This window comes from Mytilus californianus, unplaced genomic scaffold (genome assembly GCF_021869535.1).
Source record: "Mytilus californianus isolate M0D057914Y unplaced genomic scaffold, xbMytCali1.0.p SCAF_8, whole genome shotgun sequence".
NCBI classification, from domain to species: domain Eukaryota; kingdom Metazoa; phylum Mollusca; class Bivalvia; order Mytilida; family Mytilidae; genus Mytilus; species Mytilus californianus.
The window spans coordinates 82,884,278-82,894,971 of NW_026262734.1; positions in this window are offsets into that span (position 1 = coordinate 82,884,278).

The window sequence follows — 10,694 nt, forward strand, 5'->3', positions numbered from 1 at the left end:
ATGTGGTATGAGTGCCGATGAGACAACTCTCCATCCAAGTCATAATTTGTAAATGTAAAACATTTAAGGGCAACGTACGGTCTTCAAAACGGAGCCTTGGCTCAAACCGAACAGCAAGCTATAAAGGGCCCCCAAAAAATTAGTAGTGTAAAACCATTCAAACGGGAAAACCAACGGTGTCTAATCTATTTAAAAAAACCGATATACTTGCATATAAATCCATATACAATGAAACGGTTTTTGAAAAGTGGACCGAACGTTTTGACCATCGAAATTTTGCAATAGAAATACTAGTTATGACCACAAGATTTTAACAGCCAGTGCATGACTTGCACGAACGTTAGATTTAGTTAGAGGGGCGATATTCTGACGCGTTTTTTAATTCTTGGTCACCCATGTTCAGAAAGAAAGGGGAGAAATTCAACAATTTCCGACCAATCACAAACGTTGTTGCAAATTTGACCTTATGACGTCAAAGAATTTCCCATAATGCAATTATTGCATATAAATAAAAAACTACTATACCAATTGAATAAAAAATATTGCATTCAAATGACATTTTATACCAATTGAATAAAAACTATTGCATTTGAATGAAAATTATACCATTTGAATGAAAAATTATACCATTTGAATGAAAAATTATACCATTTGAATAAAAAATATTGCATTTAAATGAAAAAATATACCATTCAAATAAAAAAAATATTGCATTTAAATGAAGAAATATACCAATTAAATAAGAAATATTGCATTTAAATGAAACATATCAAATTTTTGCAACCAATACGTATTAGATACAATACAAAGGTAACAAAGAAACAGGCCGGTAACAACCGTTGCCGGATAGTTTTTCTGCACGAGTAGTCAGGTCAAGGTCCGAGGCGATAGCCGAGGACCTTGACCTGACTACAAGTGCAGACAAACTATACGGCAGGTTGTTTCCGGCCTGTTTTTAGTTACCTTTGTTTTGTATCTGACTTGTACGACGTTTCAAGAAGGAAGAAGTACATTTTGCATTAAGAAGAGGTAGCAAAACTAAAGATATTAGAAACTTAAATAGCCATATACCAGTTAATGTAAGTTACTGTAACCCGTTTAAACTCAATTTTTTTTCTCACTTCCCTTTAGCCGTAAGTTTTTTCTCAAAAAATTCAAGAATCTAATAACTTTATAAAAAGAACCATTTCAAGTTAAAGGTGAATGTTATACACATTTGAGACTTTTTGAAATGCAACTTCGCAAGTAATGTATAAAAAAGATTTCAGAGTTGAGCAAGCTACCATTTGATTTTTATTGGGGGAAAATGGGGCGGGGGGGTTAAAATAAATTTAAAATAAACAGGCTTCATCCTTTTTTTGTTGAAAGAATGCAGGATGTGCCATTCCAGCACCACCTCCCAATCCCCCTAAAAAATTCGTAAAAATCGTACGTTTGCCGCCAAATATATGAATTCAATATATATATGAATTCAATAACAATATAAGTGTATCAAAAGAATGAATTTCCTATCTCATTAGTGAATGAAATGTTATGAAAAAATGGATTTTGTCTTGTTATTAGATATATATAGGCATATATTTTGGATTAAAAAAAATGTTCATGCTTATAGGTTTTTACATGTCTCTGATAGTGTTGATCAGGATTAAACACGTGTCATTATATGATCCAATCAGAGCTTACCGTCCAAAATTGATGACATAAGTTGAATGATTTTCTTCAAGATTTGCTGCCTATTTGAACATGTATTACACGGACACTTTTTATTTAAAGGATCAATCGTGCATTGGTGAGTTGATAGGGATTTTATCTTTTGATTAGATTTGATTTTTATATATATATTTCCTGTATTTTTATTGAAATATAAACGTTGGTACCAGTATTTCTTTCAGCATTGTCCAGAATACTATTCATGTCCATATATTGAAAAAAGAAAAACAAAAAACATTTAAGGACCGACCATTTAGCTTCAAAAGGGGGTGTGTTCTTTTCTGAGTAAGAAAATTATTTAGTTTTTCAACTATATAATATATTATATATTTTTTCGCATAAAATTGGGGATCAAAATGGTTTTTTTTAGGAAAAAACCATAACCCACCTTTTGAAGTTAAATGGTCAATCCCTTGGTGTACTAATATGAATAGTTACTGGAATTGTTTGAAAAAAAAATATCGTTATTGATGCTAGCGTAAATATTTTAATTTAAAAGACAGGAAATATGTCGGTGAAACAAAAAGTTCAAATCTAATTGAAATTTAAAGTGCCCATGAACTCACTGATCATGCACGAGTGATTCTATTCATAAAAAGTGTCCGTGTAACAACTAAAAAGTGTCCGTGTATCATCTAAAAAGTGTCCGTGTAACACCCGTTAATGTACTGTTTTTCTATAGCTCTGCTGGGGGCAAAGTCGTACAACATGCCATATCCGATGTTAAAACAGTGTTCATCCCACGAAACTAATTGTAAACAGGTTTACAGTATGCGACGTTTGGTGTGAACACGGTCATATATTTTGTAGTCCATCTCTAAATGTTTACCATAAGTTAAGAACAAGAAAAGGTTAAAAGTGAGTATTCTATGAAAATATGACTAACTGACTGATATTAAAAATTTAATTTATGCAAGAAAAAGACGCTTCTGAAAATACTCACATCGTACAACTGAATAACTCTCTCATATCTATCCATATGATGACACCAAATGCATGGTTAAAACATAATTACATCAGCGTTGTTGCCTTAAAGGGGCATTATCTACGAGATATATAAAAATTAAAAAAAATGATTTTTTTGTTCAATCATTAATGAAAGTGAAATAATAATTCGCTTTTTAACTGCCAATTTGGTTCAACTTTGTCAAAATAACCTAAGAAATATCGCTGATGAATGATTCACTTGCAAGTGAATAATTCGACCTTATTGAGATTTTTTTCGCATGTATTCAGCTATTAAAACGAAAAGAATGTCAACATTGAGAGTGAAACAAGGATGAACCATTTGGTTGACTGATTCGATCCATAAAAATCATACTTAAACAGGTAAAAACGATGATAAACATACTTTTTAATCTACAATATGAAATCAAACAGACCTAGAAAAATCCAATTGCACATTCTTGCTTTTTGTTTATATTTATATTTATGTTTATATCGGGTTATATGATGGTCGGTCGTCTTCGGAGGTCATCTCGATGGTTAACTAGATGACGTCTAGACAAAAATACACACGAAATGTTGATACATATTATCGAGTCCATGCATTGTTAATTGTTTACTGTAGACATTATGTAATTTGGATATACGTTTTAGTATGTTATAAATCAAATATAAGAATTTGAGACAAATCGATGAACATAAGTTTCAAACTATTTTCAGAAATGAGATAATGTCATTATTTCTTCGTCTTCAATGAAATTAAACCATTCATTTTCAAGAATGACCAGTTTGTCAACAGTGAAGAAGTATGATGGTCTGGATGTGGGTCCTTCATTTCTGTATTCTAATTTTTTAGGCCATTTTTCTCTATTCTTTATTATTTTTGCCCATTGTTCTCTCTCCTTTAAATTTTAGCACTTCGTTATTCTCTATTCTTTATTCTTTTGGTCCATTTTACTCTATTCTTTATATTTTTTCCCATTATTCTCTATACTGTAAACCCCCATCCACACCCTCAAGTATGTCATGCGAAAATTAAATGCAATTTGCGGATGCAGTTACAATTTCTGAGGATGATTTATAGTAAAAGTTATGTATAAAATATTCAGTGCTTGAATTTGTTTGTCATCATGCATCTTTATATTTGATCACTGCTTAATGTATTACATTATTGTGATCCCATTTTTGTCTCGCCTGAGACAAAAATCGAAGAATGCGATACATAAAGATCACAGGCACTTGTCTCTGAAAAAAAAATCATTAAGGTATATAGGATTTTTTTTTTTTCAGAGACAAGTGCCTGTGATAAACATTACAATCTGGTGGCGTAAACTATTTATATAAAGCAATACACACTTGTTTAAAGCAATACAAATCAAAAGGTGGAAGACCTGGTGTTTAAAACCTTGTATGCAGATACCATATTCTACGAAGTTTCCGTCTGTATATGTTCAGTGTCCTTGGCCTCATTGTCATGATTCAGCGACTGCTTGAAACAAAGTTGAAGAGTTTTTTTGTCATGTAAAATACTTACTTTTTATGAGAAATAGGATAACCGTATTTGGAAGATGGGATCTTTGCAAGGTCTGCATGTATGTCAGACAGGGTTCATCTGACCTCGACCTCATTCTATGGATCATCTATCAAGGTTAAGTGTTCGTGGTCAAGTCAGTATCATAGATACTATATTAAAGCAATAGATCAACCATATTTGGTGTGTGGAATGATTGAAAGATATGCAATGTACCTTTACGACTTGAATGGTTTTATCTCATCATGACATCAATTTTCATGGTGCATTGGTCAATATGTGTCTCAGATATTACAAGCAATAGGTCAACAGTATTTGGTATATGGAATGATTGCATGGTATGCACGTTGTCTGACAGAGTCTGGAAACACAATTTTGTATAAAGCTTTATATTTCAGCAGGTAGAAAACCTGGACGCTTCATACCATGTTTGCAGGTCTGATATGCATAAAACTATTTAAGTTAAGATATCCAATCGTAGTACTAATTTATCGTAGGACATGTAGAAAAATCCGTCCGTTCGGAACAAATCTGAACTTAAGTAGTTGTATGCATATCACCCAAGATGCCTTATGTTACATGTGTTACGAAGTTTCCGTCTGTCAGACTGCTTGAAAAAAATAATAAGAGTTTTTGTGTCATGTGAAATATTTACTTATTATGAGTAATTGTAAAAAAACTATATTTGTGATCCTTGCAAGGTCTGCATGCATGCTCGTCAGTCAAGGTTCACTTGACCTTAACCTCATTTCAAGGATCAATAACAAGGTTAAGTTTCCGTGTTTGAGGCCGTTTCTAAAATACATGTACTATACAGATTAGTCAACTATATTTGGTGTGCGAAATGAGTGTATAAGGTGAACATGTCCGACTTGCAAGTTTCATCTAACCTTGACTCGATTTGCATGGTTCACTGGTCAATGTTAAGTTTTTTTGGTTTTGTCTATGTATGGCAGTGCCACAGTCATATTTGATGGTTAATCAAACATGATCAGTATTAGTTAATATAGGTTTAGTCATATACTTAGTTAATAGAAAAACACAGGATATGGGGTATCCATCCATGACACAAAATCAGTACATGCACATAAAAAAACACACAATAAGCAAAGGAACATTGCTTTTATTGCTGTTCTTCATATAGGACATGTAGAAAAATCCGTTCGTTCGGAACAAATCTGAACTTAAGTAGTTTTGTGCATTTCAGCCCAGATACCTTATGTTACGAAGTTTCAGTCTCTCAGACTGCTTGAAAAAAAAGTTTTTGTGTCATGTGAAATACTCACTTATTATGAGTAATTATAGGATAACTATAGTTGGTAAATGTGACCCTTGCAAGGTCTACATGCCCGTCAGACAGGGTTCACCTGACCTTAACCTTATTGTATTTAATACAGCTATGATTTTCAGTCTTAAGTATTCAGTTTCATACTTTCCTTTATTGGACCTCAGTCATTTCCCTGTACTGAACCTCAATCAGTTTCGGAGGGAAAGTTCTAGTCATTCTATTGGTCACTAACGAGTTCATTAGGTATTCTCTATTGATTCCTTTGTTATCATTCAATTTCCTGTGACAGTATTGTTACTTACCTGTTTTATTAAGCTTTGTTTATGTTGGTGACATTTTGACAATATTTGATAATATCGGATATTATATATATTTTATTCTTCTGTTGGAATTCATTATTTATTTCTACAGGTCAGTCAAATTCTATCTTCTAACAAGAACTAATATATTGACGTTAAAAGATGTATGAATGAGTTGAATGAGAGTCTGCAGAGGAAGTGATAAAAATTAATAACACATATTAAAATATAAACCTTTATTAGTAAAACATATTTAAGTAAACTTCATATCATTTTAAACAGTATATAAACTTCATAATTTTCCATATATTTAAAAGTAAATTAGTACAGAGATCTGAAACTGATTTCATTTTATTGAGTAAATTGTGTTTTGATTTATGTAAGACAAATGTTCAAATCAGTGGACTTATGAATGTAATATTTATTTTATTCAGGTTATGATATAGAATATACTGTTACCTTTCATTGTTCTTTTCATGGTTCATTGGACAATGTGAAGTTTTTCCTTTTTGGCTATATCTGAGATTCTTTCAGTCATAGGTCTACTAACTGATGTGTATGGAATGATTATTAGGTGAACATGTCTGTCTTGCATGTTTTATATTATCTTGACTGCATTGTTTGGTTCATTAATCAATGTTAAGTTTTCATAGTTTTGTCCATTGACCGACAGATCAGATGTATCAGAAACTATAAGATATTTGTCAACTATATTTGGTGTATGGATATCAAGCTACTTGTCACAGGATGAACAACTGAATGTTAAATGTTGAACATAAGATGTTGAAATGTTGAAAATTTCCAACTAAGAATGATTACCTTTGAAATCGTGAAAACTAAATTATAAAAAAAAAAAGTAAGCATCTTTTTTAGAATAAAATATTCTACCACTGCATTGTGTATTACAAGATATTTCACATCTAGGGACTCCATGGATTTTAAACTAATAACACAAGGGTTTTCATGAGTTTAAAATTGTCAAAAGTTTTAATGTTTAGTGCAGTGTTATATCATACATTGTACCACTTGCATCAAGGAGCTTTGGGTTGCTTAAATGAGATATACACATAAATATGACACCAAATCTACGACACCGATACCCTAAATATATCAAGAGGTCAACATACTGATCTTGAACAATAATCAAGTGTCTATATTATTGTCAGGGGCCTCGGTGGCCGAGTGGTCTAAGTAGTTCTACTACTGTATCACTAGCCAGTCAACACTGAGGTTGTGAGTTCGAATCCCGCAAGGGGCAGGTACACTCGACTCCAATCTTAATTGACTAGGATTGTCAGTTTTCCTACCGAAGGTCGGTGGTTCTCTCCGGGCACTTCGGCTTCCTCCACCAATAAAAACTGACCGCCACGAAATAGCACAAAAGTGTTGAAAGTGGCGTTAAACACCAACCAATCAATCAATCAATCTATATTATTGTCAATATACTGTACATGTAGTTCAAATTCAAATACCAAACCTGCTGATTTTAAATCATGCAGTCCCATACAATATTGGAGGTTGTACTACAGCAATTGTATAGAAAGTACAGGAAATCTCCATCTTGTTGTTAAGTGTACATTTGGGCACAATCTTAATACAGAATAAATATAAGGGATATGTTAACGTGCAATACTATTCAGAACAGAAATTAGCTAATCAAAATCGTTACACAAAACGCAAGTACATGCACAACAAAACGTTTAATAAGTAAAATGGACATTTGACATTGCTCCGTGTTGAAGGCCTCACAGAGAGACTTTGAGATCAAGAACAGTAATAAAAGCGCTGTTCCTTTGCTTTTTGTGTGTTTTGTTGCTGTGCATGTACTGATTTTGTGTCATGGATGGATACCCCATGTCCTTCGTTTTTCTATTATTTGAGTCTCTGTGCAACATTTAATCAGTTCATTTGTGAGCTAAAACCCCAATATACCAAGCAAAATCATTGAACTATAATTATAGTATTACTAAGCTTGCATCAATAAGTTTATTTTACCAAAAGGAACGATAAAAAGGACAATCTATTTACTTGTCTTTATAAAATGATATTACCGTAAGAAAGCTTTTTAGTGATTTTTAGTCAATTTGTAGACAAATTATATTAATTTTTACAATCTTTTTCAAATATCATGAAACGGCATTTTATTCCCTGATGTCAGAATCTTAAATCAGATGAAGGCGAGACTATTTGAGTCTAAATCCTTAATGTACCTTAAAATAAAGTCCTCAAATATAATTTGCGAAGAAAACATCTCTGTGCAGTGATGTTAATATAAAAAAGAAAATGTGGTATGATTGCCAATGAGACAACTCTCCACATGAGACCAAATGACACAGAAATTAACAACTATAGGTCACTGTACGACCTTCAACAATGAGTAAAGCCCATACCGCACAGTCAGCTATAAAAGGCCCCGAAATGACAATGTAAAACAATTCAAACGAGAAAACTAACAGCCTAATTTATGTACAAAAAAATGAACGAAAAACAAATATGTAACACATAAACAAACGACAACCATTGAATTACAGGCTAGGCACATACATACAGAATGTGGCGGGGTTAAACATGTTAGCGGGATCCCAACCCTCACCCTAACCTGGGACATTGCAACATAAGAACGAACTATAAAACTCAGTTGAAAGAGGCTTAACTCATCAGATGGATAAAAATACAAATACTACAAATACAAGTCGACGTGGCCGGGTAAACATGTTGCTATTTCAACAAATGACTAAGATTAACCATTTGTGCTGATTTAAAGAGCAGAAGACCATAGAATTAAGATTTAACAACTATGGAGTAATTCTAAATTTGTTTACAAAGTACTGACTTTCAAGAGAACTTTGTGTGAAAATTATATGTTTTTCCCTCTAGCAGCTGCATCACAAAAAACTTTTAAGGGTTTCCTTAAAAATGAATCCCACTCTCTAGTCCGTATACTGTTAACCAACTTAATATGTTCGCGACTTTCGCGAGAAGAAAAAAAAAAACGCAAACATAAATCGTCGCGATTATGTAAAACTTTTTTTTATTTATTTAGCGACATCAAGTAAATTTGAGAATCGCGAAATTGAATCATCACGAAATGGGCTAGAAAGATCTAAACGCGAAATAAAGCATCCGCGAAAATAAGTTGGTTTACAGTATGTTACCACATATGTCATGTATTTGAAAATGTCGCAGCTTCGAAACGAACCATCAAACGCATCAAAGTTTACGATATATTAGGCTGGTCCTCTCTCTTGCAACATACGGTAACTCAGACACCCTTGTTGTCAGAGCCAAATAGATAGTGGATAGGGAACCAGTCTAACGATATAGGGGCATAGGAATTCAAAAAGAAAACTATCGTTACTGCTTAATCTGAAATGAATTGCGCATATTGACCCATTTGACGTCATAATTGAATTTGAATGATGAAAACGGAAAACAATCGATATTCACCTTGATTATTAAAAGATAATAAATCGCTAAACTAATACACATAACTTCTCGTCATCATAGCTTTAACTGTCATGAGAAACCTGACGTATGTCACTATTGATATAGGAACTGTCTATCCTCCCAGATAATCTGACAGGTTTTTTTTACATGTCGAATTTTACCATGGTTTTTATATCATTAATAAGAAAAAGGAGATGCGTGTTATACGTCAATCACACAGCAATCCAACGTCCCAAATAACCAAACGACATCGAGAGGGCAATATACAATCATCATATTGTCTCTTATTCCTCGGTGTACAATTTGTATTGTAACACTTCTTTTACTTCCGAAAAATGTCTGTTGATGTAACGGTTTTATTTAGGTGAATGGTAAAACTATTATTCGGAAGACCGCCGATTAAACTTTCACATAAACTTGCAAATTAATTATATTTTTCAGGTAATTCTACAATGGCGTCAAACGCACAATGTTCCCCTTGTTCTGAAGGAGGAAAGTCGATGGTAGCGTTTCGGTTTTGTTCCGACTGTGAGGAAATGCTCTGCAAAGACTGTGTAGTATATCATAGGAAGTTTAAAGCGACAAAGTCTCACCATTTGATAGAGGCGAGTTCAATTAAAACAACAATTCCGTTGACAAATAAATATTGCACCATACTAGTACATAAAGATATATTTCTGAATTTCTACTGCGTGAATCATGACAAAGTATGCTGTAGGGCATGTATTCCAAAAAACCACCAGTCCTGTAAAGATGTCATTCCATTAGAGGTTGCTTCCCAATCAATAAAAGGTTCTTATTTGTTTGCTGATATGAGAAGTGTTTGGAAATATATGAATGAGACTTTATGTGGTTTTGATAAAGATCAAGAAAACAATATTATTAATTTAGAGAAAATGGAAACCAACATTTTGCAACAAATTGCTAATATCAAGATTGACTTTCTTAACCAAATTGAAACATTAGAACAAAACTTCAAAACAGACATTGCAATCGTTAAAAGCAAGAATTTGAACAAATCAATAAAAATGAAATCTTCTTTGTCAAATTTGACGCTCTCGTGCAGAAAAAAAATCAAGCCTTAGAATTTTTAAAGGAAAATGGACAAAACACCCAATTATTCCTTGAGTTAAAAATAAAGGTTACGGAATATCCAGAAGTGTCAAAACGAGTGCAGGAATTGATATCATCATCCCAAAGAACCATACTGAAACTGAAAGAGCCAGCAAATATGGTAATTCCTTCCATTGGGTCTTTGATAGAGTTGAAAGAACCATGCAACGTCCGCTATAATCCAGTACACCTTTCTATATTTAGAAAAGAAAACGAAATACAGTTACTTCCAGGCGCTGCGCATACCATAACAAGTTGTGTTGCTACTATGGATAATAAATTGCTTTTATGTAACTTTGAGTATGGCGTTAACAAAATATATGTCTATACTGACTGCAAAGATTACGCAACGGATATATGT